This window comes from Herpailurus yagouaroundi, unplaced genomic scaffold, assembly GCF_014898765.1.
Source record: "Herpailurus yagouaroundi ecotype Mexico unplaced genomic scaffold, PumYag 183, whole genome shotgun sequence".
NCBI classification, from domain to species: Eukaryota; Metazoa; Chordata; class Mammalia; order Carnivora; family Felidae; genus Herpailurus; species Herpailurus yagouaroundi.
This window is the reverse complement of record NW_024412414.1, coordinates 1-27,720: the sequence shown is the minus strand read 5'-3', so window position 1 is coordinate 27,720 and position 27,720 is coordinate 1. Positions and strand designations below refer to the sequence as shown.

General features: G+C 50.7%; 2 long non-coding RNA genes across 3 annotated transcripts; both read right to left on the bottom strand.

The window, feature by feature from the left end:
• Positions 1–354: 354 nt before the first annotated feature.
• On the bottom strand, positions 355–11,889 carry LOC121041198 (uncharacterized). Of its 2 annotated transcripts, none has more exons than XR_005795614.1 (5): positions 11,743–11,889; positions 4,160–4,321; positions 3,630–3,684; positions 3,384–3,456; positions 355–1,638 (listed from the first exon to the last, which is right to left on the bottom strand). It is a non-coding gene; the product is annotated as an uncharacterized LOC121041198 (long non-coding RNA). The 2 variants fall into 2 exon arrangements; XR_005795613.1 differs by lacking the exon at positions 11,743–11,889 and adding an exon at positions 9,071–9,833.
• An 11,975-nt stretch (positions 11,890–23,864) lies between these two features.
• On the bottom strand, positions 23,865–24,572 carry LOC121041199 (uncharacterized). Its single transcript, XR_005795615.1, has 2 exons — positions 24,460–24,572; positions 23,865–24,089 (listed from the first exon to the last, which is right to left on the bottom strand). It is a non-coding gene; the product is annotated as an uncharacterized LOC121041199 (long non-coding RNA).
• Positions 24,573–27,720: the final 3,148 nt, after the last annotated feature.

The window sequence follows — 27,720 nt, the reverse complement described above, 5'->3', positions numbered from 1 at the left end:
GGTGAGAAGCCCTAAGGTGGTTCTGGGCAGGGTGCCAGACCCCCCCCCCCCCCCCTTTACCCCTGGGCAGCCCCCTCTCTCTGGTCTAGCGCTGCCAGCTCTGGGGGCCCCTGAGCACAGGGGTGGGGAGGGCAGGTGTGTCTCTTCAGTCTTAAGACTGGGATGCCCTTGAAAGTCTGAGAAGGCTTGAGGGGCAGGGAGGGGACGTCTGGGCAGAAACTGAGTCTGGGCCAAGCAAGTGTGACTGACATCAGCCCTCGTCCAACCCTGACAGGTTAGAAGGCATGGGAAAGAGGTCCCTGAGATGGCCCAAGGGATGGGGGTTGTGGACTCCCAGAAACTGGCCCAGGGAGAAGCAGGAGGATTTGGTTTTATTTTTAAAATGATGAAGACGTTAAAAGAGTCCTGTAAGCATTTCACAGAATGGGTCTCTGTAGATGTCATTTACATAACAAGTGTCTAAATCATCAGTAATGGGGAGGAAACTGCAGATAAGGACGAGCAGAGACGTTCTGGCTGCAGAGGCTTTGAGTAGCTATTTCAAGTCTGTGACAACGCCCTGTGGGTTTGGGGTTCTTGAAAGATGGGGAGAAAGGAGTGAGAAAACAGCCTCGGGTGTGGCTGGGGATTGGGGCTGATCCATGCCTTGTGGGCCTAGAGCGTAGAACTTATATATTTTTGGGTGGCACTTTTTAAGAAAAAGAACCCAGAATTACGTGTCAGATCAAAGAAAGGGTCACACAAGTGAGGGCCCTTCGGCTTCAGCCTCCGTGGCTCCTGAGGAAACCTGCCTCTGGTGATGCGTCAAACCCGGGGTTGTAGTAGGAAGACCTTTGTCCGCAGGTCTGCTGTGCCTCAGTAGCCTGTGTGACCTTGACCCAGCCACCTGTCCCTCCGTGGATCCCAGGAGATGATGCATTTGAAGGCCCTGTTCATGCATAAGAAAGAGAGGGCAGCAACACCAAGGATTTCCTCCTTGGGGAGAGATCAACAGCACGAGGCTTTTTAAAGGCTCCAAATAGGCTGCTGTACCATATTTAAATGTTGTTTCGATTCATGCACCCATTAAGCTACTTTATAGCTGACTGATGCCTTATTTTTATCCTTGTTTCAAAGCTAATTGCGTATCATACAGAGATGCCAACAATGTGGTAAAGCCTCCTATTCAGCTAGAGCAGACCTTCCTCTGTTGACTGTAGGTCCTCCCAGCCCCCTGCCATGACCCGCACTGTTGTGGCCTGAACTGTGAGCGTGATGTGTGCATGCACACTCTTGGGGGTTCTCTTTCTGGAGTCCTCTTCCCTCCATAGTTTATGCTGAACACACTGACATGCACGAACATCAGTGCTCAAGCTCGTGTGTTGCTTTGCTGGCTTTGGTCCCAGCTCCCTGTAGTCCACTCCCATCCAAGTCAAAACAGCATCGGGTCCGGTTTTACCCAGCGACTCACGTTGTGTCATCAGGAGTTACCTTCGCCCTCTGCTTTCCATGTTGGCCTCACTGTCTAGTCAGTTTGTTGCGGGTGGTAGCCCCAACAGCTCCCCAAGGGAAGAGAGGTTCTCGTTCACAAAAGTTCTGTGGCAAGTCCTGGCATGGGTTTGCTGGGCCCAGGTCACATGTCCAGCCTTGGATCCGTTACTAAAACAAAAGGCATGAAATCCACTGATTGGCCAGATCTAGGTTATGTGCCCACCTTTTGGTTCTGTAGAGAGTTAACATCCCCCAAATTATATAGACTAGGAAAAACTGATGGGGCAAGGTCTTCAAAGGAAAAAAGATGTATTATTGGTATAAGATGAGGAAGTAAAGGGCAGGCAGGAAACATAGTCACAGATGTCTAGGGTCCCATCCGGGACAGTGGAGCATCCTAGGATCTTAAGAGATAAGTGCACCCCACAACTGGTGGAAAACCCAACTCAAAACCCCTAAGAACTGCACGTAACACCAGGTGTCATGGAGCCTGGACTTAAGAACCAAATGGAGACAAGAAGAATTGGAAACAAGCACAGGCTTTCCTGCTGGGGCTGCTGGCCTTGGGGGCTTGGGGATGGATATGGCACAGGTGCCCAGAGGCTGTATCAGTAGGGAACCTGGACACTGATGGCAAACAGCATGAGGATGAGAACCTCTGGAGGGATTCTCCTCGGAGTTTGTTAGAAATAAGGCATCTTTTTTTTTTTTTTTTTTTTGAGAGAGAGATTGAGTGTGAGCGGGAGAAGGGCAGAGGGAGAGGGAGAGAGAAAAATCTTAAACATGGAGCCTGACACAGGGCTTGATCTCACAATTGGGAGATTATGACCTGAGCTGAAATCGAGGGCTGGACACTAACCGACTGAGCCACCCAGGCGCCCCAGAAACATAGCATCTTGAGCCCCACTCCAGACCTCCTCCATCAGAATTTGAATTTTAATCAGGTGCCCAGTTGATTTATGTGCACTGCTAAAGACTCATCTCTCGTCTCTTAGCCCTCACATTCGGGGGTGGTGGGACCTATGTTAGGTCTTTAATTCAGACTTTCTGGAAGACAGTGTGGTCGTGTGTATGAAGGAGCCTTAAAAATATTCATGCTTTTTGACGGAGCTGCTATTTCTACTTCTGAGACTGTTGCTTAGCAAAGTCACAAGAGGCAGGGACAAAGAATATTATGCACAAAGATGTCAATTGCAGTATTATTTATACTCAGAAACTACTATGTATTCACAAATAGGAAAGGGCAAAGTCAAGTATGACACATTGAACATTGACTGCTGTGTTACCATTTGAAATGTTGCTTTAAAAAACAATTTTGGGGGGAATAAGCAGGGAATATAGTGATAAACCGGATAGACACAGTGCCTGGCCTGGTGGAGCTGACATTCTACTGGGCAAGACAGACAGTAAGCAAGTGGACAAATGAGACCATTTCAGACTGTGACCAGTACAACAAAGAAAGAATGGGGTTATGTGGTAGAGAATCCTGGGTGGGTTGGGAAGGACTGTTCAGATGCAGCAAATAGGGAAAGCTTGTCCTAGGAGCTGTCATTTAAAGTGAAATCCAAAAGATGAGAGGGATCCAGCGAAACAAACAGGTAGGAAAAGATCATCCAGGCAGAAGGGATGGGAATTACCAGCATGCTGGAGGTGGGGAGATTGGCTGTTTGGGAGATGTGTGGCTGGAGCAGGGTGAGCCAGGAGGAAGCTGGATGCTGAGGAAGCTGGAGAAACGAGCAGTCCCAGACTCCTCCGGCCTTGTAGGCTGTGGGTAGAGTATGTCTTTTGTTCTTAAAGTGTTATAACAGCGGATGGAGAAGGAAAATGATATCAGTAAGAAGGCAGAATAGAAGGTCCTAGCGTATCTCCCCCCACAGAAACACTGACTTGCCAATCACCTACATACAAAATACCTTTTTGAGAGCTCTGGAGTTCAGTTGAAGGTATCAGCACCCCAGTGGACCACAAAATCCAGCATCAGTCAAACTGAAAAGGGTAAAAGGAGCAGTTGCACTTTGCATGCATCATCCCTACCCCCGACCAACAAAACTCAGAGCCAAGAGAGATCCCCGTAGTCCATGACTTCTCCCTCAGGAGAAAGAACAAGAAAGGGTCCAGCTTCCTGACCTTTGGGGGCAATGCCCAAAAGCCCTGCTTACCTTGGCACATTAGAGCACTGAGGAAATTGGTATGGCTTGGATCATCGGAGAGCAGCTGAGAACAAAGTAAAGGGCAGACGCTTATAGCAACTAGCATGTATGTCCCCAAGCCACAACCCCCCACAGATGGGGCTCCACACATCCCCACACATGGCATGCAGATCTCCACATCTAGGAAGGATCTCAGCAATAGCTTTGATTCTGCAGGATTGGGAGAAGGTACATAACTCTGAAACTGTTTCCTCAGGAGGGATGGAGAGAAGTGGAACTTTTACCCATTGTCCTGGCATATTGATGCATTACCCTATGGAAAGGGGGGTGGTTAACTCTTGGCACTCAACATGGCTGTGTAGGGTAGGGAGAGGGCACAAAATCCTAAGGCATGCTTTACAGAGGGGAGGGGAGGAAGTGGAACCTGCACCCAGTGCCCTGGCATATTAGGGCAATGCCCTAGGGGAAAGCAATGGGTAACTCTCAGCACCTGGCATGGCTCTGTGGGATTTAGAGAAGGCACACAATCCTAAGATTACCTCCCCAGAATGTAGTGGAAGTGGAGTGGTCCATAGAAAAGGTTTGAGAGATCTCCTGAATCTTTAGGCAGGCTGTCTGATGAAGGTCTTTTCTTCCCAAATCCTGTCCATAAATACTGGAAGAGGTGGCTACTTCTTTATATGTGCAGACACCACCACAAGCTATAAAGATCATGAAGAATCAGGGAAACATAACATCACCAAAGGAACAAAACAAGACTCCATTAACTGACCCCAAAGAAATGGAGATCTATGAATTGCCTTACAAAGAATTATAAATTGTCATTTTAAAAATCTCATTGAACTATGAGAGAGCACAGATAGACAACAAAAGGTAGAAAAACAATCTATGATCAAAATGAGAAGTTCAACAAAGAGAAACCATAAAAAAGAACCAAAACAAATTCTGGAGCTAAAGCACACAATGCCTCAGTTGAAAAAGTCAGTACAGTAGCAGACTTGATCAAGTAGAAGCAAGAATCAGTGAACTTGAGGAGAGGATATTTGAAACTGTCTACTCAGAGGAGCGAAAAGAAAGAGGAATAAGAAAGAGCTAAGAAAGCCTACAGGATTTGTGGGGCACCATCAAGAAAACCAATATAAAATAATGGGTGCTCCAGAAGAAGAAGAGAAGGAGAAGGTGGCAGAAAGCTTATTTAAAGAAGTAATGGCTGAAAACTCCCCAAATCTAGGAAGAGAGATGGACATCCAGATTCATGAAGCCCAAAAGATACAAAATAGGTTGAATCTAAGAAGGTCTACAGTGAAGCACATGAAAATTGTCAAAAGTCAAAAAGTTTGGAAACAGCAAGAGAAAAGCAACTCATCATATACAACAGAACTCCATTAGGATTATCAGCAGAATTGTTAGCAGAAACCTTGAAGGCTAGCAGAGAGTGGAATGATATATTCAAAATGCTGAAGGAAAAAAAGCTACTAACCAAGAATACTCTACCTGGCAAAATTCCCCTTTAAAAATGAAGCAGAGGAGCACCTGGGTGGCTCAGTTGGTTAAGCATCTGACTCTTGGTTTTGGCTCAGGTCATGATCTCATAATTTGTGAGTTTTAGCCCCACATTTGGGTCTGCACTGACAAAGCGGAGCCTGCTTGGGATTCTCTCTCTCCCTCTCTCTTTGCCCCCCCACCCGGCATCAAAATAAATAAATAAACTTAAAAAAAATAAAAATGAAGGAGAGATCAAAACTTTCCCAGACAAACAAAAATCAAGGGAGTTTGTTATCACTAGACCTTTTTTTTTTTTAATGTTTATTTGTTTTTGAGAGAGAGAGAGAGACAGAGACAGAGACAGAGTGTGGAAGTGGAGGAGCAGAGAGAGATGGAAACACAGAATCTGAAGCAGGCTCCAGGCTCCGAGCTGTCAGCACAGAGCCTGATGCAGGGCTTGAACTCCCAAACCACGAGATTATGACCTGAGCCAAAGTTGGATGCTAAACCTACTGAGCCACCCAGGCACCCCTCACTAGACCAAGGGAGGGGAGTTTGTCAAGTTGAAATGAAAGGACACTAAACAGCAACACAAACGTATATGGAAGTATAAGTCTTACTGGTAAGGGTGAATATAAAGACAAATAAAGAACAGTGCAATACTGTAATGATTATACATAAATCACTCTTAACCCAAGTATAAAAGTTAAAAAACAAAAGTATTAAGGATAACTAAAACTATAAAAATTTGTTAAGGGTGCACAATATAAAATATGCAAATTGTGACATCAATAACATAAAATGTATGTGGGGGGAGTAAAAGTGTAGAGTTTTTGTATGTGATGGAAATCAAGTTGTTATCAGCTTAAAATGGACTGTTAAAACTATAAGATGTTGTGTGTAGGCCTCATGTAACCACAAGGGAAGTATTTAAAGAAGATACACACAAAAAAGAAAGTAATCAAAGCATATAATATCAAAAAAATCATCACATCATAAGGGAAGACAGCAAAAGAGTAAGAGGGGAATAAAATAACTACAAAAGAAACAGAAAATGATGAATAAATGCCAATAGTAAGTCCTTACCTATCAATAACTAAGTGTAAATAGTTTAAACCCACCCATCAAAAGCCATAGAAAGACTGAACGGATAAAACAACAGGCTCCAACTACATACTGAGTACATGAGACTTTAGCTTCAAAGACACACAAGGGCTGAAAATGAAGGGCTAGATAAAAGATACTCCTTGCAAATGGTGACCAAAAGAGAGTAGGGGTGGTTATACTTATATGAGATGAAATAGACTTTAAGTCAAGAACTATAAGAGATAGAGAAGATCATTATGTAATGATAACAGGTTTAGTTCAACAGGAAGATATAACAATTGTAAATATGTATGCACTGAACATCAGAGTTCCTAAACATATAAAGCAAACATTGACAGATCTGAAGGAGACTTCAGTAGTAGGAGACTTCAATGCCCAACTTTCAATAGTGGACAGAAAATCCAAATGGAAAATCAATAAGGAAATTGCAGATTTGAACAACTCTATAAACAAAATGTACCTAAAAGACATATAGAGCACCCAACAGTTGCGGAATACACACTCTTCTCAAGCACACACAGAACATTCTCATAGATAAAACACATAACAGGTCACAAAACAAGTCTTAACAAATTTAACAAGACAAAAATCATCCCAGGTATCTTTTCTGTCCACAGTGGAATGAAGCTAGAAATCAGTGACAGAAGAAAATGGGAAAATTCACAGATACATGGAAATTAAACAACATATCCTTGAACAGTCATTGGAAAGAAAAAACTAAAAGGGAAATTAGAAAATATTTCAAGACACATGAAAATGAAAATACAGTATACCAAAACTTTGCAAAAACAATATTAACAGGTACTGAGAAACACCTCCATAAAAAAGAAAAATCTCAAATAAATAATCTAGCTTTATACCTCAAGGTTCTAGAAAAAGAACAGGCACAGCCCAGAGTTAGCAGAAGGAAAGAAATAGTGAAGATCAGAGCAGAAATAAATCACATAGAAAATAGAAAAATAGGGGCGCCTGGGTGGCGCAGTCGGTTAAGCGTCCGACTTCAGCCAGGTCACGATCTCGCGGTCCGGGAGTTCGAGCCCCGCGTCAGGCTCTGGGCTGGTGGCTCGGAGCCTGGAGCCTGTTTCCGATTCTGTGTCTCCCTCTCTCTCTGCCCCTCCCCCGTTCATGCTCTGTCTCTCTCTGTCCCAAAAATAAATAAAAAATGTTAAAAAAAAAAAAAAGAAAAAAAGAAAATAGAAAAATAGTAGAAAAAAATAGATGAAACTAAGTTTGGTGTTTTGAAAAGAGAAACAAAATTGACAAACCCTTAGCAAGACTAAAACAAAAAAGAGAGGACATAAAGAAAATTGTAAATGAAAGAGAAGATATCACAACAGATGCCACAGAAATAAAAAAGAAAAGAAACGACTATGAACAATTTTATGCCAATAAATTGGACAACCTGCAAGAATAGGACAAATCCCTAGAAACATACAACCTACCAAGGCAGAATTTGGAAGAAAGAGAAAGTTTGAACACACTAACAATAAATAAGAATATTGAATCAGTAACCAAACACCTCCCAACAAGGGAAAGTGAGACCAGGTGTCTTCACAGGTGAAGTCTACCATTCAAAGAATTAATAGCAATCCTCAAATGCTTCCAAAACCTACAGGAAGAAGCACGATACTTCTGAACTCATTTTATGAAGCCAACATTACCCTGACAGGAAAGCCAGATAAAATATTAGAAATAGAGTGACCATATGATTCAGCAGCGCCACCTCTTGGTACATACCCAAAGGAATCAAAATAATCTCAAGGAGATACCTGCACCCCCATGTTCACTGAAGCATTGTTCACAGTAGCCAAGACATGGAAGCAACCTAAATGCGTATCGACTCATGATGAACAAAGAAAATGTGGTATATAGCCTCAATGGGATATTAGTAAGCCTTTAAAAAGAAGGAAATCCTGCCATTTGCAACAACACGGATGAACCTGGAGGACATTATGCTAAGTGAGATAAGTCAGATACAGAAGGACAAACACTACATAATACCACTTAGATAGGGAAGCGAAAATAGTCAGATATAAAAGAGAGTAGAATGGTGGTTTCCAGGGGCTGGAGAAAGGGGGAAATGGGGAGGTGATGGTCAAAGGGCACAGAGTTTCAGTCGGACAAGATGAGTAAGTCCTAGAGATTTACATGGCACAGTGCCTATCATTAATATTGCCATTTTATATATGTAAAACTTTGCAGAGAGGGTAGATTTTTAGGTTAAGTATTCATATCAGAAAAAAATAACAGTTTTTAAAAAATTTTTTTATGTTTATTTTTTGAGAGAGAGAGAGACACAGACACACAGAGTGCAAGCTGGGGAGGGGCAAAGAGAGGAAGACACAGAAACCAAAGCAGGCTCCAGGCTCTGAGCTGTCAGCACAGAGCCTGACGTGGGGCTTGAACTCATGGGACATGAGATCATGACCTGAGCTGAAGTTGGATGCTTAACTGACTGAGCCACCCAGGCGCCCCAAGAAAAAAATAATAATAAATCAAGAGGGTGGAAGAAACTTTTGGAGGTGATGGATGTGTTTATGGTGTAGACAGTCATGACGGTTTTACAGATGTTACTTATCTCATACGTCATCAGGTTGTATACATTAAATACGTACACCTTTGTGTAGGTCAGTTACACCTCAGTAGAGAGGTTAAAGAAAAAAGTCGACGGAGGGGACTCTGATTCGGTCCAGGTTGCTAAAAGCCTCAGGAACAGGGTCACTGGGGCACATTTCTAATCCACATTAAGTGAGCAAAGCTGGCATAGAACAGTACAAACTGTCTTTTGACTGTATAAAAAGATTAAAAAAAAAAAAAAAAGCCTGGAGATAAACCTGCAAAAATGTTATAGTCATTACCTCCAGGTGGTGGGATTGCAGATGATTTATACTTGTTTTTCTTAAGCTTTTCTGTATTTCTTCCACACGAGAAAACACAATAGAGGTGATTTCAGAATCTGAATTTGTATCCAGTCGCAGTGATTAGTCGCAAACACCAGAATCCACTCTTTCTGGTTTGAGCAGAGTGGAATTTATTCCTGGGTGTTCGGATTGAGATTCCAGAACTACCAGGGGAATAAACTTTGATGCGTCATGGCCAGGGACAGCATAGCCTGGACAATCAGCTAACCCTGCCTGAGACTATTGCCACGGAAACACCACTGTCTGTGATGCTCAGGCCCAAACACTGGAGCCAGCTGCTGTGGGGGAACCAGACCTTTCTGTTCCCTGCCAGCTGGGGCGCCTCATCTGTCCACCACTCTGTGTTGCTCACTTCCACCTTCTATACCTTGGGCAGGCATCTATCTAGAGCAGCTGAGACCACCCACAGAAACCTAGCTGCAAGGGTGTCTGGGAAATGTAGATTTCGGTTTTTTCCAGAGACCAACTACCACAGGGCATGGAAGGAGGGGATCGGCACCCTTGTTTAATGACTCAGTCCACAAGGTCCACCACAGAATCAAAACAAGAGTGACCAGAATGGTTCCTTACACCCTTGACTTTCTGAAAGGCACATGAAGGCTTAATCATCCATTGTGTTGTCATAAGGACAACGGGATGCTTTCTCTTAGTCCAGAGAGCACTGGCCACCAGCGTCCCTTGCCCTAGCCTCCTCAGTACACACTGGCCTGACTTCTTTAACATTTTTTTTTTTTTAACGTTTATTTATTTTTTTGGGACAGAGAGAGACAGAGCATGAACGGGGGAGGGGCAGAGAGAGAGGGAGACACAGAATCAGAAACAGGGTCCAGGCTCTGAGCCATCAGCCCAGAGCCCGACGCAGGGCTCGAACTCACGGACCGCGAGATCGTGACCTGGCTGAAGTCGGACGCTTAACTGACTGCGCCACCCAGGCGCCCCACACTGGCCTGACTTCTAACTGCCAGCACCTCTTTGCTGCTGGAGACCCTTTGGCCACTTGGGCGGTAGGCCAAAGTGTGGAGACGGCATTCCCGGGGCACTTCAGCCAGTACCCCAGCTGCCTTGCCTCTTGGCTGGGAGAGCTCTGCACACGGCTTCCTGGTGGCCCGATTCCTGTTTTCCACAGTAGTGGGCTCCTGCACGGTGGGTGGCTTGATAGCCTTGATTCGCTGCCTTCCCTTCCTTTTCTCACTTCCCTTCCCCCCTCGCCTTCACCTCCCAAATAAACAACTTGTGCCACAATCCTTGTCTCCAGGCATGTCTGGGGCCACTCAAACTAACGCGTCCGTGGCCTACGCGTGCACACATGTAAAGCCTCATGCTGGCTCCGGGTGTTGGTTGAACAGGTGTGAGGCTGCGTTTGTGACCTTGCATCTGTTCGTGCCAGTTTGGAAAGGCGCCCTATTCCTGGTTCTCACCCCCTTCGGCAGGGAACCAGAGGGCTCCAGTATGCTCCCAGCTGCCTGCCACCTCACCCACGCTGACGCCACGGCCAAGCGTGCATGCGTAGGTGTCGCCCTCGCCAGAGTTCTGCCCAGCCGCTCTCTGCTCCTTCTCCCCACAGCATTTATTACTCCTTCTGCCCTAAGACTGTGCCGCTATGCCTTGAGGTTCAAACATGAGCATGACCATCCTCAGTTTAAATAGGGACCGCTGTGTGCCGCTCTTAGCGTGTGAGGTGGCAGCCAGCTCCGTTACGGGCTCACGTAACAAACATCCCCCCACCCCCTGCAGCCCGCTGGATGCCAGGCCTCACGCTGGGCTCTGGCACTTGGAGACACATCATCTACTACAGAATCACCCCTCCCTCCTTCCCTCCTGCACTGCAGGTCTGCCCATGAGCGGCCGCCCAGCAGCCGGGAGCCCGTGTTCTCAAGTGACACCTCAGGCAGGTGGTGAGAGAAGCGGCTTTATCAATCAGCTGCTGTGTGTCACACTCGAGCCTTGTCTCCTTACAGCACTCGTGGGGGTCGTTATCATCCTCGATCCACAGATGAGGAAACTGAGGCTCATAGAGGTTGAGTGACATTCTGAGGCCACTGGGCAGCAGGAAGTGGCAGTGCTGGGGCTGGGACCAGGAAGCTCTGACTAAGGGTCTGTTCTTGTTTCCCTGGCATGTCCTGGCTTCTCAGACATGGGACATCCCAGAATGATGGGCTCCTGGTGTTGACGCATCACTGTAACTCAGCCACTAACCAGCAGCCTCTACATTGTCTTAGCACCGGAGATGCCACAGTGAACCTAACAAACCCCTTATCTCCTTGGAGCATCCCCTTCCTGAGGAATAGATACAGTAAACAAGTAAGATCACTTCAAATGGGGCGGAGTGAAGGCTACCCCGTGGGGTGATGCAAGGGAGAGGCGTTGAGGAGCATTTTCTACTGCTGTGTAACAAACGACCCCAACACTTAGCGGTTTACAGAGGCAACCTTTTCTTGTCTTGGTGCGCGTGGGTCAGGAGCCTGGGAGCAGGGTAGCTGGGTGGTTCTGACTCATGGTCTCTGAGATCGCCAATAAGGTGTCGGTTGGGGCTGCATCAGCCCGGGGGCTGGGAAATGTACCTGTAAGCTACTAACACACGGTTGGTGGCCGGGGCATCAGGACCTTACCACGTGGGTCTCTCCAGGGCCGCTCACAGGACAGTTTGGCTGGCTTCCCGCAGGGCGAGGTCAAGGTGGACATTAAGAGTGAGATGCGCACATGCACGTGTGCTCGTGGGCGTGCACACACAGGCTCTGCTTGCTTGCTTTTCTACCACAGCTCTGAGGAAGTGGAAAACAAAAACAAAACAAGAACCTTCTATAGCTGCTCCTAAGGATGGCGCCTCCTGTGGCTCCAGGCCCCCGGAGGACGGCTTTGGAGCGTCTTCCAGCTAATGGAGGCCTCATCGGCTCCTTGCTGCATCCCCTGGGGTGAGGAAGCATCACACGCTTCTGTTGGCCCTTCTGGTCATCCATCACCTGCCACAGTGGGGGGCAGTGTGGCCTGTGTTGGCGTGTGCCGATGCCACTTGGAATTGCCAGGCAGGAGTCCGTGGCCCTTCTAGAATGAGGGTTCAGGCAACTAGAACACACGTGGCTGGGAGACACCTGCTTTTCACCTTACTTGCTACCGGCGAGGGCGCAGGGGCCACTGGGTGTGGCCAGAGGAACCCACCTGTGACAATGGGCCCGGATGTTTGAGGAACAGAGTGGGGGCTCTGGCCCTCTTTTGAAAATAACTCGTCACCTTGCCGAACAGTCTGTTCCTGTTTTTCCATTTTAAAATTGCGGCTTCTACGTATGGAGGACATACGAAGTGTCCGTATACATATGTAGGGGTGTGTGTGTGTGTGTGTGTGTGTGTGTGTGTGTGTGTGTGCGGGTCACAGATTCACTATGGTACAGACACCTTCCCTCACCACCCAAGTCCACAAGGGGGGGGGGGGCCCAGCAGCCCGGCGACCACGTACTGTTCCTCCGACAGCAACGTCTCTCTGGGGGAGGACTGGTGGCCCGACTTTTGTGGCTTCATGGTTTAACTCCCAGGTGGGCACCTCTCGGCTGAGGCACCGAGTTTTGGCTGCTTTGCTTCATTCAGGTGGATTGTGACATGTGCCTTCTCTGGCTGCCTCAGCCACTCCCCCCCGCTGCTGGGGGTGGCCAGGGCTTGTGTGTTCTCCTGGCCGCTTAGCATCCCTTGTTTGGTGTGGATGGGCCACATTCACCCATTTTCCTGCAGAGACACAGGAGGCCTCTTCCAGCTCAGGGCTCAGGGAGCACATCACTCGGGCCAAATCGATGCGGGATTATTTAGTACCTCAGTACGCGGGGTTTGTTGTCTCGCCACTTCGAAGAATGAAGAGGGAGACACAAAATGAGCAGCAGGCCAGTTGATTAGAGTAGAAGATCAGAAAGGAAGGGCAGTAGCAAAGGTCTCTTTGCAGAGAGGGGGCGTTCGAAAGTGAATGCCCGAGGCCTCTAGGCGAGGGTCTCTGTTTTAGAAGGTTCCGGTCAGCCCTCTCTTCCCTTCCCCCTCGTTCCTTCTCAGGTCCTACCCTTATTGACTTGATCACTCTAGGTGCTGGTTTGTCCATTCCCGATTGCCTCGACCCCCTTGTGTGTGGGGTGGTCTGTGGCCATATCAATCCCTTGTGGGTCATACGTTTTATGGCCTGCTACTTAGTTTTAGCCAGGTCTTTTGTCACATTCCTGAGGGGGACCTGACGGGGAGGAGGTTGGTGCCTGGTACACGCTTAAGGGGAACCACACACCTGAAGGGGTTCGCTATGGTCAGACCCTCCCAGCATTGTTCCAAAATGCGTGTTTTTCCCCACCCAGGGACTTCAGGTCCTAAACGTCCCCTCTCTGCCCACTGAATCCGGTCTTTTCCTACCACAAAGTCATGTGTTTCACTGGGGCCTGTACCTAGGAGCAGAACTTGTGGGTCCGAGGGTGTCCTGACCTTCCCGGGGGAATACCGTCCATCCTATGAGGGAGCACTTCTGTGGGCCCCGTGAAGAGCCAGGGAGGCAGGGAGCAGTACTGAGGGAACCATGACTCAAAGACATCTGAGCAGTAGACTGGGCCCTGCTGTGCAAGACGGCAGTCTGCTTGAGAGGCCCGAGCAGGTAGGGAGGCCTGGCCGAGTTCCCAGAGGGTGGTGAGAGCCGCACCCCCCCCCCCCCCCCGGCCCGGCCCCGCTGCCGCCGAGAGGGACCCAGCTGCGGAAAGGGACCGGTAGTCAGGGGGTGTGGACTACGCAGAGCGCCGCAGGCAGGAGGAAGAGTGTGTGCGGAGGCTCGGAGGCTGCAGACGGTGATGACCCTGGCTGCCGTGACACGGCACCTTGGACGGTGTGGCTTGCACAACAGACGTGGACTCCCTCACCGTTTCTGGAGGCCAGAAACCCCTGATGGAGGTCTGGCAGGGTTGGTTTCTATTGGGGCCTCTCCTCCTGGCTTGCAGCGGGCCGCCTTCTCAGGGCCCCACCCTCAGGACCCCACTGAACTTTCAGCTCCTGCCCACAGGCCCATCTCCAAGTAGGGCCACACTGGGGGAGGGGCAGTAGGGCTTCGGCGTATGGATTTGGGGGACACAAACATTTGGTCCGCAGCAGGGGTGAGGGGGATATGAGGGGCCGGAACGTTCATGGGGCAAGAGGTTAGGCAGTGCTTGGGATTTTCCCAAACCCTGCCCAAGCTGAGTGATTGGAAACAGTGGTCATCATGTGTATTTGCGCGGGGTTTCCCGCTTTGGGCAGGGCCCGTGGGGACAGCCGCTCTGTGCTGTGTGTGACATCAGCTGAGGCTTTGCTTACCATGGCTGACAGCCGGAAGCTCAGCGGGGCTGAGGGCCGGGAGCCTTCCTCCTCCCCCATGTGGTGGTGAGGGCTTCCTCTCGGCATCTTCTTTCTTCTATCTTTCTAACAGCAAGATAGCAGAAGTTGCCAGTCCTTTCAAAGGTTAGGCCTGAACCTGGCAAGGGGGTCATTTCTGCCATCACAGATGTCACAGAGTCCAGGTACAGCCACTGACCACTCATGTCACAGACCTTGCCCTTTTTCTTTTTTTTTAAATAAAAATGGTGTCTATTTAAGGGGTATAGTGTGTTGTATTGTAACATGATCGCTATAGGCAGGCTAGTTAACGTGTTTGTCTCCTCACATAATTATCTTTGTTTCTTATGGTGCAAGCACCTGAAATCTGTTCTTAGCACATTCCGGTACACCATACGGCCTTGTTAACGATGGTCACCATGCTGGACATTGGACCTCCAGACTTCCTCATCCCACGTAAACGGCAACCTTGCACCCTCTGACCGACCTCTGGCCGTTTCCCCCGCCTCCCAGCCCCTGGTGAGCATATGGACCCGTCTTCCTTCAGCCATACACTTGTAAACGCTGTAGAAACGCCATGTTTGCCGTCACCTCCCAGGTCACGCATCCTCTTGTCTTTGAAGCACAGGCTGGCCAGGTCTCTCCTCAAGCCAGTGCAGCCCCAGAGAGTGAGGTCACGGGGCTGGGGCACACCAGAGCTGTGGAAGTTGGAGCTGGCCGTCCCAGATGCCACTGTTTGGGGCTGGTGTCTTGGCGGGCAGTGCACAGGAACCCCATGACTGGAGTTGTAGGGGCATGTGTGGGTTTTCCTGGAGTGAGGTCCATGGCTGGGACCAGATTCTCTGATGGGTGCCAAGAAGGGTGCCAAGGTCGTGACAATACATCTGATTTGAATCTATCTCTGTGACATGGGTGTGAGAGGCAGTGGTTGGCCTGGCCCCTCTGAGGCCACCTCAGCGAAGCCATGGTTTATCATGGGCCCAACTCCCCACCTGCCACTTGGCAGGAGTCCAGTGACGCGGGCACCCACATTCACTTAACCCTCGTGTGTTGTTTATTTCAGCTTGTTCTCATGGAAAACTTCAAACGTGCACCAAAGTAGGCAAAGCAGCGTAAGACCCTCCCACCCCTCATATCCCACTTCAACAATGGTCAGCTCACAGCTAATCTTATCCCCCCTCCTTATCCCTGTCATATTGTATATTCTCCAAGTTTTTCAAACGTTTAGTCATTTGTGAGAGACAGGGAGACACAACGCGAGCGGGCGAGGGGCAGAGAGAGAGGGAGACTCAGAACCCGAAGCTGGCTCCAGGCTCCGAGCCGTCAGCACAGAGCCCGACGGGGGAGCTCGAACCCACGAACCCCAAGATCATGACCTGAGCTGATGTTGGACGCTTAGCTGACTCGGACCCACCCAGGCACCCCTATTCTTCCCCATTTTTTAAAATAAAACCGTGCTATTTCTGAGCGTGTTTGTGTCGTGAGCCTGTGGCAGCCTGGGTTTTCACACTTGGTTCCCCCCCTCCCCCAGCCGGTAGGGATTCTGGTACCCAGTTCCAAAACATACATGCCGGGGGGTGAGTTCCCACACCACGAGGCCATTCTCAAGACACAGCCTCGTGTCCTACAGTTCCACCAGTTCTGATACCCTCTAACTGGAGATGGCCTCAGATCCCACAGGTGGAGGGCTCAGTCCTACAAGACTGCCCCCACCCACTGCACATGCCGGTCGAAGCCTATCTTGTGAACCTGCGCTTCTGACTGACCGGCCGGAAATCAGAGGTTCCTGTGACTCCTCCCCCCCGGCCCCCAACCCTTGAGGTCAATCAGTTTGTTAGAGTGGCTCACAGAACTCAGGAAACCAGTTTACTCACCGGAGTACTGACTTACTCTCAAAGGATGTAACTCAGGAAGCCAAGTAGGAGAGATGCGCAGGGCATGGCGTGGGGAAGGGACTCAGAGCTTCCACGCCCTCTGGGCATGCCACGCTCTCCGAATCTCTGCGTGTTCCCCAACCGGAAGCAATCTGAACCCTGTCCTTTCGGGTTTTTTTACGGAGGCTTCATCACATAGACCCGACTGATCGAATCATTGGGTTTTGGTGACTGATTTCAGGGGGCGGGACCGTGAGTTCGCATCCTTAGGTGCTCATCGAGAGTCACCGCATTGACATGATCCCGGGTGTGGTGGAACATTTCCTGCTCTCGTCGTGGCTCTGAAGTGATTTCAGGGGCGGAGGACATGCAACCAAATATGATAACAGAAGATGTTCCCGTTGCTCTTTTTTGCTCAGAAAATCCCAAGGTTTTGGGGTGCTGTGTGCGCCAGGAACTGTGGACAAAAACCAAATGGATAGGAGGAATACATTTTGGAATCTGAATGGCCAAATCTGCCCTTTGTATTAATCACGATCTTGCACCTGGGTAACCAGGACCTGGATCAGGAACCAAACGTGAGCAGCACCTGCAAGCCCCCAGGGCCCCCTTCTGTCACTCACCCAAGTGACCTCCATCCTGACTGGATGGGGTCTGGTTTGCTCTCTGGCTGCCGAGGTGTGGCAGGAGAGCACCTCAATGCTGGCCGCTCATGCGACCGTGTGCAGACACAGCCTCCGGGAGTCTCGGTCCCTCTTGGGCACAGCGAGGGCCATGCTGGGCCTGCCAGGTTGCTGTGAAAATCATCAATAGCCTGTGTCAGGGCCTGGCTCTGGGCTTGGCACCTAGTAAAGGCTGAGTAAGGGGCGTCTCTCATCATCATCATCATTGACCTTTATTTCCGGTTTTGCACTGGCTGAGCCCAGAAGTGGCCAGTGGCACTGGCCTGCGTTGTGTAGCTACCATGAGAGCTGGGGACAACGGGAGCCTTCCAGACAGCGGACAGTTGGTGTTTAAGATCCTGTAGGCCATCCTGGAGAAACTTTCCTGGGCTGGGCTGTCAGTTAGCTTGAAAGACAACCGGGGTAAAATCTGTCATTGACACAGCAGACATAGGAAAGGGCACGGGGTGCTCTCCTAAGACCAGCGAGGGTGGCTCTGTGGGAGGAGCTGTCCCCTGGGCTTGAGTGCTCATGGGGTGATGCAGTTAGTCTGCACAATTACTGAAAAAGGCAATTTGCAGAAGAAAAAAAAGTACAAAAAAGACTTTGAGTTAAGTGTGTTTTTATTTCTGTAACTCGCCGGCAATAAAATCCAATTGGGGACGTCCAGGGATTAGCTTCCCAAATGTGCTTGCTCACAGCCCTTTGCTCCTTCAGACTCAGGAAGCCCAGCTGTGGCTTTAAGCCTTTAGCTGCATGCATTTTAATCCCCAAGCCCCTTTCCTTTGGTTTACAGAGCAGCAAGGCATCGCTGTCTTGTATTTGGCTGCCGGATATTTCACAGGCTCCGTTGAAAGTTCAAGTATGCGCGATAGGATCTAATTGTCCAGTTTCTTGACATTCAGGCTTGTCTCCTTCGTAAAGTGGTGTAATTGATTTCTGGGTCCTTGAAAATAGAGCCGGCAGTGGGGAGAGATGCTGGAAATACCAAGTAGAGGATGCAGTGAGGCCACCTACACCATCCCCACTCACTCTTTCCTTCCGTTGCTGCCTCACAGGGCCCAGGGCACAGAGTTCTGGAACCCCCCTCTGGGGTTGCTGCCCAACTTCTGGGAGGACGTGGCTTTCAGGGTGGGATTCCAGGTCAGAAGACCAGCAATGTGACACCTTGGGGGCTGGGCCTGGGGACAGTCTGCTGAGACTGGAGAAGGGATCCCAGGGGAGCTGGGGACCTCACATGTCCCCACAGCTCATGTGCTCCCGTGGTTCTCCCATAGTGGAAGGTACTCACATCCTAAGTCTGTGTTCTCTCTCATTGCAGGTCTGAAGGTGAGAGCTCCCGGAATGTCAGGTATGTGTGTCATCGGCCTCTGTTTGTGTGTCTGGGTCCTGGGAGTGGGTGGCTTCAATGAAACCTTGCGCTTTGGTGTCTCTGTGATGAGGTCGCACCGGGTCAGGGCTCTGCTCCCTTGCTGCTCCTGGCCCTGGCCCACCACCTGAGGACTGTGGCCCTGCCGTCTGCTGGCTTGGTGTCCTGGAGAGAGAGCACCGGTTTACTGTGCGGGCTTACTCGGTTCTAGAGTGACCTTCGTGCGGGGTCACCTGGCTTGGTGGTAGTTCCATCCCCTCAAGGGCAGCGGCGGTGTCCTAGGCTGTGACATATCTACGACCAGAAGCTTCTCACCTCAGGCAGTCCCTGGGGCCAGACGGGGCAAATCTCTGGGCTGTTTGGTGGCGGGGCGGGCTCCTAGCAGCCTTGAATGATACAGTGTCTCCACGGCCCATGGAGAACACGATGCCTGCAGTTGAGACACCTGCCTCTCCTCACCCCCACCAGTGAAGGGGGGGGGGGTCGGCATGGAGTTGGGTCACAGCTTGGGCTCCTGACTGGATGAAGGGAGGGGCAGCTAGGAACCAGAATCCCAGGGTGCTACTGCCTCAGCCCAGGGGGGTGGGGCCAGGCAGGTCTCAAGGCTTGAGTTGGGGGCCCAGGACGGCCATGAAGGATGGGAGACAGCAGGCTGGTGATGAGGGTGGGGGAGGAGAGGAGGAGCATGGAGGCAATTTAAGGGCCACAGGGACGCCCAGCCCCACTGGCAGCAGATTTCAGATTTCTGAAATCGCTCCGTGACTGGGCACAACACAAATTGTGCATCCTGAGCCTGGAGCTGGGAGTTTCGGGCTTGGGTGGGGTCCTCTGGGCAGCCTACGGAGAGAGAAGTGCAGATGGGTGACAGGTAGGCTGCATCATGGGGAGGCTCCAGGAATCAGCATGGCAAGGCCCTAGTGTGTACCCGCGTACTCGGCTTGGGCGCAACCCGGGACACGTGAGTGGTGGTCCCAAGCCAGGGAGGCAGAATAGGGGGCACTGGGAGGGCTGGGTCTATAGACCCTGAGTCCGGCAGGGTCCCAGCAGGAAGCAGAGGCACACGCAGGGTGAGGGGATGGAGGAGTGTCATACAGGGGCTACGGATGGGGTGAGGGCCAGGTGGCCCTCGGGCCTGAGAGGGGAGAGGAGATGCCCTGAGAGACGGAGAATGGCCCAGGCCAGGAGATGCGGGAGGAGGGGCAGCTGGGCATTCTGGAGCCATGGCCCCTCTGAATATGTGCAGCTGTGAGGGCAAAGGGAAGGTGCCCTCCATGGACTGATGGGGAAAGGCCCCAGGTGCGCCGTTTCCTGAGCAAAGCAAGGTGCAGGAGAGCGTGTATCTCACGTTACATTTGGGGTAAGAAAAGTTGCATGGAAGAATGTGGTTTCTTGCTTATAACGTTTGCATGCATAAGCAATGGCAGGAGACCCGAACAGCTGTTCAAATGATCCCTTGGGAGGTAAGGAGCCGGGCAGGCAGAGATAAGAGTGGCTGTGAGCCTCCTCGTAGTGTGCACTGTGCTGTCGCTTGAGCTCGGAAACATGCAACATGTATTACCTGTCCAGAAAACTTGTTAAAAATGAAGATTTACCGGGGCGCCTGGGTGGCTCACTCAGTTGAGCATCTGACTTCGGCTCAGGTCATGATCTTGCAGTTGTGAGTTCGAGCCCCGCGTCGGGCTCTGTGCTGACGTCTCAGAGCCTGGAGCCTGCTTCGGATTCTGTGTCCCTCTCTCGCTCTGCCCCTCCCTCGCTCGTGTTCTTTCTCTCTCTCAAGATTAAAAAAAAAACAAAAAACAAAAAACAAAAAACATTTAAAAAAAAATGAAGAGCTATCTGAGGACAGGGAGGGTTGCTGAGGGGTAGTGAGCATCCCGTTCCTGGGGTATGCACAGACATTGGAAGGGGATTCACAGGGGGAATAGGAAGGAGAGGTGCCTTCAGCCCCAGGATCTGAGCCCTCCCTGCTCTGTCTGATACACTCCCCCAGAAGGTGTTCCTGGCTGATGACGGGGCGCCCTTCACCGAGATCTCCTGAGACCAGTGGGCTTTCACCTGTAAGTGCCGGGAGATGTGTGTAGGGTGGCTGTTTGGCCCTGCCCAACCCCACCCACCCCCTGCCTCAGGGTTCCCTGCGGTGGGCTGTCAGGAACCTGATTTTGCAGGCCAGGTGAAGCAGGAGGGCAGTTCTCTGCTCCGAGGAAGGGTGGGAAAGACATTTCAGTGGGGGGGACAGGAACACCAAGGACCTGCTTGGTGAGAGAATAAGGAATGGCCTCAGAATGGGGCCTGGGGCTGGGGCGGGAGTGGGGACCCTATGGAGACTGGAACCTATGTCCCCAGCTGGAGCCAACTGGTTGTCAGCAGGACTCCTAGAGGTGAGGAGCTAGGCAGGGAAGAAAACTGATGTGAGTCCAGGCAGAGAAGGCTGCATCTGAGATTTTTCTGAGGCTCAAAAGCCCAACCCCATAACGACTTCTACTCTGCTGTGCCGACTCTCGGGGACAGCCCCAGACACCTATAGGAGTCGTGGTAGAAGGCCTTGCTGGGACTTTAGGATGCTGGGGTCAGGCGTTGACTGAGTCTCTATCCTATGCCAGGCACGTGTTTTGCCCTCAGGGAGCTGTCACGGCGGGGGTCAGACCTTGGTCACATGTCATACCCTCTGCTCAGCACAGGTAGACACAGGGGCACAGGCCAGGAAGCCCCCCGGACGGTTCAGATCTGACCCACTCTTCACGATTCAGGTCACTACGCCCAGACAGCTGCAAAATCTGTTTCCCAGGGAAGAAGGACCATGAGGTCCCTTCCTAAAGGGAGCCTGATCTTCTGCTGAGTGTTCCCCCAGGGGCCCGCCCACCAGAAGGACTGGTCTAAAAGTCAAGTCTCACTATGACCCTCCCTGCTTCGCCCTCCATGGAGCCCCTTTGCCCAACACTCTCTAGCTGTGGCTCTCACTGAGGCCCCGTGAGCCAGCCGCATCTCTCGTGTGCGGCCCAGCTTCCTGCTCCTGTCCCCCCGGGGCACCTTGCGCGGCTGCCCAGCAGTGCTTCCCTCTGGTTCCAGGTGCGTCCATGGGTTCCCTGCCTGTCTTCCAGCTTGTCTGTGGGACTGGTGCTGTTTCCTGTGCCCCCTGTGTTCAGCAGACCCACACCTCCGTGAGAACCTCAAGCCGTGGCCCCACTGAAGCTTTGAGGGGGGTCATGGCTGAAGTGCCCTGGCCCTGCTTGCCCTCTTTGGCTTCTTGTGCTTGCTTCTGATATCCATGTTCACTTTGATTTCTGTCCTAGTGACTTGCACACTTAGCCCCAGGCAGAGTAAGGAGCCTGCATGAAGCGCCGGGTTGTCTCCTGGCACAGAGCACAGAGCACAGAGCACAGAGCACAGGGCAGGCCCCAACAGGCCGGGAGGTAGTGGAATGAGTTTACCTTGGTCTCGCCAGGCACCCTGGGCACAATGCCTTGCCCACAGAACTGGTGCAAATTAATGTTTGCTTAATTAGATTCGGAACTCATAAATATTTTCAGGCTGTGAACTGGAAGGGAAAAATAAGTGGACCATCTGCCCTGCTCAGTGGAGACCCCTTCCTCTCCCCTGCTTCATCCCCCCTTCCACAACAAACACCAAACACAGGGGGCAGAAGGGGCCATGTCTGAACTCAGAAAAGGTGACGTCTGGCTTTCATTATACTGGCCAAGGTCTGGATGGACACCAAGAGCGGATGATCTTTGCTAAATGTTAAGGAAATGAACCCTGAGAGACCCTCCTTACCCCACCCCTACCCTGGGGTCCCTGCTTGGTGAGGGTTTTTTCTTTCCACTCAGAGGACGTGAGCTACAGCCTTTGTGGCAGTCTGAGCCTCCAGGGAACGGGCTTTGCCGGGAGACGCCCGTTTGCGATGGCGCGCGCGCTGCTTTTCCCCCGGGCGAGACAGGTGCAAACTCAGACGTATTCATTTTCCACAAACGAAACGACTCGGTTTTGACCATGTCGCAGACCTAGGACTTGGTTCCCTTGTTCCCGGGGGGTGCGCGTCTGGTTTTCACTCCATTCCGAAGGAGCCTGTGGAGGCTCCCAACTTTGGACCTTCTAATGATAACGATTTACTGGTTGCAGGGGGTTCGGGGTGGGGGTGGCGGGGGGAGGTGGGACAAGAAGAGTGATGCAGAGTTTGGAGTCTGAAGGAATGATTAGCTGCGTGGAGGGCCCGGGGCCAGTGCTGATGCTGTAGTTAAGGCACAAGGACTTTCCGCAGCACCAAAGCATCACCTTTTGCTTCTCATCAACCCCTTGAAACGAACTCAGTCATGTTCACTGATAGGAATCAGTACCACGTAATGAGTGTCCGCCGTGGGTCGGGGCCTCACCGCACCTGTACAACCAACCCCACCCGTTCACGAGGGTTATGGTGCGCCCCAGGGTTTGAGCTCTGGGAGACTGGGGTAGAGAAATGCTGACCAGCTTCCCTAGACAACACGGCTTTCAAATGCAGATCTGAGACTTCCCACCCAAAGCCTTTCCAGGTCCTGTCCTTGGTGCCTGTGGAAGGTACAGATTTCCAGGCCCTGTCCTTGACGTGTCGGACCCGGTAGGGTCGGGGGGCGGGGCCCGAGACTCTGAATGTTGCCGCCTTCCCGCGTGATTCCAGCAGGCAGCCTGGACACCCAGCCTCTGTCCCAGCAGGCCAGCGTCCAGTATTCGGCTGTGCCCAGCTCACCAGTGTGAGCTCAGAAACACCGAACCAAGCAGTTCCCGTAGATCCCCCCACCCCCCACCCCCCACCCCTGGCACAAGAATCCTAAAACCCTGACTGGCATTTTCCAAAGGTCCCAGCAAGCTTCTCGGGACCCTGAGCAGCCAGCCAGTGAAACCTGAGGACTGCTTGTTTGGGGAGTGTGGGGGCTGCTTCTGGAGAAGGTGGGCTTGGTTACAAGTGTTGTCTTAATTGGAACGAGGACGTGGAAGGGAAAGCAATGAGCCCAAATTAATCCGTTTTCCCGGGAACCTCTCCCACCACCCCGTGCCAAGGCGAGGCAGCCTTTGTAATTAACCGACTGGGCCTTTTCTCCCCCCAAACCCAAAGTGGGAGCGTGCGATTTATTTTGTGTGCGAGGTGGGATGAAAATTGCCTGAGTTGGCAGGTGAGGCTGGGATGTTGGTGGAGCTGGGTAAACAGGGCTGAGCTGTCTGTCACCTCCAGGTCGGAACGGGGAGCTGGCTGCAAAGCAGGGACGGGGGCTGGGGCCACGGAGGTGCTGTGCCGAGGGCTGAGCAGGTGGCCTTGGGAGGAGAGCAGAAACTTGTTAGCACTGTGGATGGGAGTAGAGGCACTGCAGCTCTGAAATCAACCCCTTCTCCTCGTCCTACCTGTGTCACCACCGACCAGACACTGAACTCTCCAAGCGTCAGAGTCCACGTGGGTTCAGCGGTCTTTACTGAGCGCCTGCCGTATGTAGTGGACCCAAGTTCATCTGCCTGATGCGCATAAAGACCATCACTGAGACACGGGGTATAAAGCAAAGCAAGAGTTTATTCCAGAGGCAGGAGGGCGAGCCTCACATCCACCTCCCTAGAGGAGGAGAGTCAGGGGAACTTAGTGGCGAAGGAAAAAGGTCAGGGTACAAAGTTGCGGCTGCTAACCCTTTGGTTACCCTTTTCAGTCCCCAGGGTCTTTTGATCCGTCCTCATTCTTGTGGGTACTGGGACCACGACCCGGCCGCGGTCGTTACTTCCTGCTGACGTGGGGTGAAGACTGGGGTTAGACAAGTGGAAACTCTGGGGTGGAGAGGAATGTCCTGCATTTCCGGGATTTTTGTACTTTGGTCGATGGTTCCTGTACCATGTTGTGTCTGGGGTTTTAGGGGTACTGGAGAACAACAGGCAGAATGTTGTCCTCATGGCTTGATTCCCTTGGACCAGTTCCCCCGCGTCGGAGGTTCAGGTCCGGCAGAGGCTCACTGGTCTGAGCCGGGTCCCTTTCGACCTCCTCCCTGCTGACAGGGTGTAGGGAACCTGTGGATTCTTGTCATTCAAGTGTGAATCCACGGCTCAATTCCCTGTAGTCTCGGGGGAGTGGGGTCTCACCAGTACCTCGCAGGGTCTCACCTGTCCAGTGAGGCTGGAGCCAGTCCTGTGGGCTCCCGCTCTTCAGGTCTTTAGTGACATCTTTAGTGACACCTTTGGATGTCACCAAGGGATTCAGGCAGCGTGAAGACACATCTGTGAGGTACATCAGCCTGCCGGAAGCAAACTCAGGCCCTGGATGTACCTGATAGTATCCAAATCGCTGGTGGGAGCCCCGCCAGCAACTCCTACGTCACGAAAAGAACATAGAAAGTCTTCCATCTAACATTCCACAGGGGCTTAAACCAAGCCCTCTTCTAGGGACCACTCTTTCCCAAAGCAGGGCAGATGGCACGGGTTGTTCCCAAGTGAAGTGGGTTTCTTGGCAGAGCTTTGCCAAAGTTCATTTTTTTCCCTTTTTCCACTCTCTCGGTGTCTCCAGGAAGCGTGTGATTTCCACTGAATGCCCAAGGCCTTGGACGCTGTGGTTGTCACTCCATTGTCACTCTGAATTATTAGCGGCACTCCAAACCTAGAAATGATCTCGCTTCAAAGCATTTTGACCACTCCCGAGGCCTTCTCTGAACAGCAGGGAGGAACCTCAACCCCGTTGATAGAGGTGTCTGCAGATACAAGCAAACCCCGAGAATTTCCCATTGTTCTTTGCATTCTGGGAAAGGCTGCGTGCCGGTCTTCCCCAGGTTTGGGGCGTCTCAGTTGTATACCCTTGAGAACTTGTGGGCACCCAGTCTTAGGATTGTTTTTAGCACAAGCGTTGCCTTTTGTAGCATTTCGCTGAAATCGGAGCCCGCACTATATTTCTGGATCCGCTGGAGAGCGGCATCTTTCCCATAACGGGTGCTTCGAGGAATGTGGCTAATTATTTCTTTCATCAGATGCTCTAGGGTAAGGATTCATTCTATTTCCAGCCGGTGTCAATGCCAGCACGGTGTCCAAACCCCCACTCCTTACTTAACTCCTCTTTGGTCCTCCAAGGGACGTTGGGGTTGATATGTAGTTAAGTCTATCTTTGGCACGGAAGCTCTTCCAGAGGGTCTTGGAGTCTTTGACGGGCTGCCAGCATGGTCCACTTTGTGGCGTCTTCTGCAGCGGACGATAGCTGATGGGTCACCACTGCACCCAGCTCTTCCTTGTCTTTGCCCCGTGACACTGTCCCCATCCGTGAACACGTCCACGTCTGGATGCTCCGATGGCAGCTTGTCCAGTCGGGATGGCTGCGATCAACTTGTTCAGCTCTCCGTGTGTCTCTGGTGATCTTTCTGAGTGGCCCTTAGATCACCGGGCCACTTTTCTCTCACGTGTACCTCGGGTGGTCTGGCTTCGGTTTGCGGGGCTTCAGGGAAAAGCAGTGTTCGCTCTCAGTGCTTCCAGTCAACACAGTGGGAGAAAACTGGAAACCTTCGTTTGGAGAGTCAGGGTCAGATATTCAAGGAAACCAGAAGAATTCAGGACCCAGCCCAGGTGTATAGACAACCAACGAACCCTCCAAGACGGTTCATCGGAACTATGATCTTACATTTTCACAGGTGTGTTACTGGAACAATCTCTCTCTCTGAAACCACCCTCATCTCCACCAAACCATAGTCAGATTAGGACACATTTGTTTGTGAAATTGTCCAGTTGAAGCTGGGCCTGTTTACACAAGCGCCATCACAACGGTGATTGGTCATATAGGTGTTGGGTTTTTTCAATCTGCTTCGCTGGAACTTTTCGTAAGGAATGTCAGATTGAACTTTTAACAGCCTTGTCAGGCTAAAGAAGCCAAGCCAGGGGCGCCTGGGTGGCGCAGTCGGTTAAGCGTCCGACTTCAGCCAGGTCATGATCTCGCGGTCCGTGAGTTCGAGCCCCGCGTCAGGCTCTGGGCTGATGGCTCAGAGCCTGGAGCCTGTTTCCGATTCTGTGTCTCCCTCTCTCTCTGCCCCTCCCCTGTTCATGCTCTGTCTCTCTCTGTCCCAAAAATAAATAAACGTTGAAAAAAAAATTAAAAAAAAATAAAATAAAATAAAGAAGCCAAGCCAAATACTGGCCATCAGCCTTTGCCTGCCATACCTGCACCTGCCAGGAAGTGACGACCTTCCTTATTCACCTGGTAGGGCTGCTGGAAACTTTGTAAGCAAGGTACGAGGCAAGTTTTCCAAGGGGCTTCATTGGCTCGGCAAAGTCAACCTTAATTAGCTCCTTAAAGCTCTCTGATTGTAGCTGAGTCTAGGCATAGCTCCCTCAACTATGACATTCCAGTCAAAGCCTTGGCAACATGACCAATGTTTCCAGTGGCGTCCTGTTGCAAGGAGAACGGATTCGTATCGAACTTCTGCAAATAAATACACTGCGGTGAAAGTACGAGAATACTCCCTGAGAGTTTTGAATTCTGGTGGTACCAGGTAGGGAGAAAGGGATAAATGTTTCCTATCTGTTTATGGAGAAATTATTTACCAAACGTCTACCAAATGTCATAGGCAGACTTAAATTTAGAAGAGCAAACATTAGTGGACCAGCAATGTTTACACAAGTTCTATTTGAAAGCAGTTTCCCCATTAGTTCTGGGAATTCTTACTAAGCTTAGCTTTATGATCCTGAAGGGATCAGAGAGCTGTAGTTGTCAATGCAGTGCAGCTGGCAAGGAGATTCTGTGACACACGACACTTCAGTAGTTAGTAGTACAAGCGATGACGTTATACCAGGACATATCAAAACCATAGGAATCTTATAAAATCTCTAGGACACTTAGAGCAATCACCCATACAACAAAGCCTAAGAAGGTTCGTCATCGCTTATTTGATGATGCCTCCCATGTCATTTGACACACCAGGGAATAAGCCTAATTCGTCAAAAAGACTTCCATTCACAAGCTGGGTTTTTGGAAGTTGGTGAAATACCAGAAGCTTTCAAAACACGTGCCTAAATAGGATTACAGATCATTACAAAACAGGATACTTATTTAGCCAGGATGGCAAGAAGAGATTCTCAAGGTAAATGCAGACAGCAAGGTAAATGGAGCTGTGAGCAAACCTTAGCTCTCTTAACACTGAGCAGATTCAACTTTCTTAAGTAAGCAAAGACCTAACAAAGACAAGACATAGAAACTTTGTTTTTCTAGGCAGATTAAAGATAAAGAAAAACCTCTGTTGATAATTTAGACCCATCATCTAAGAAGCCTCTGTCACATGAACAGCGAGAACACCCAAATTCCAGTCTTATACCGCTGTCCTTTGGATATTAAAACTCATTCGTTGCAACAAGATGAATTTTTAAAAAGACATGCAGTCCCTTCTTTCTTCCTCC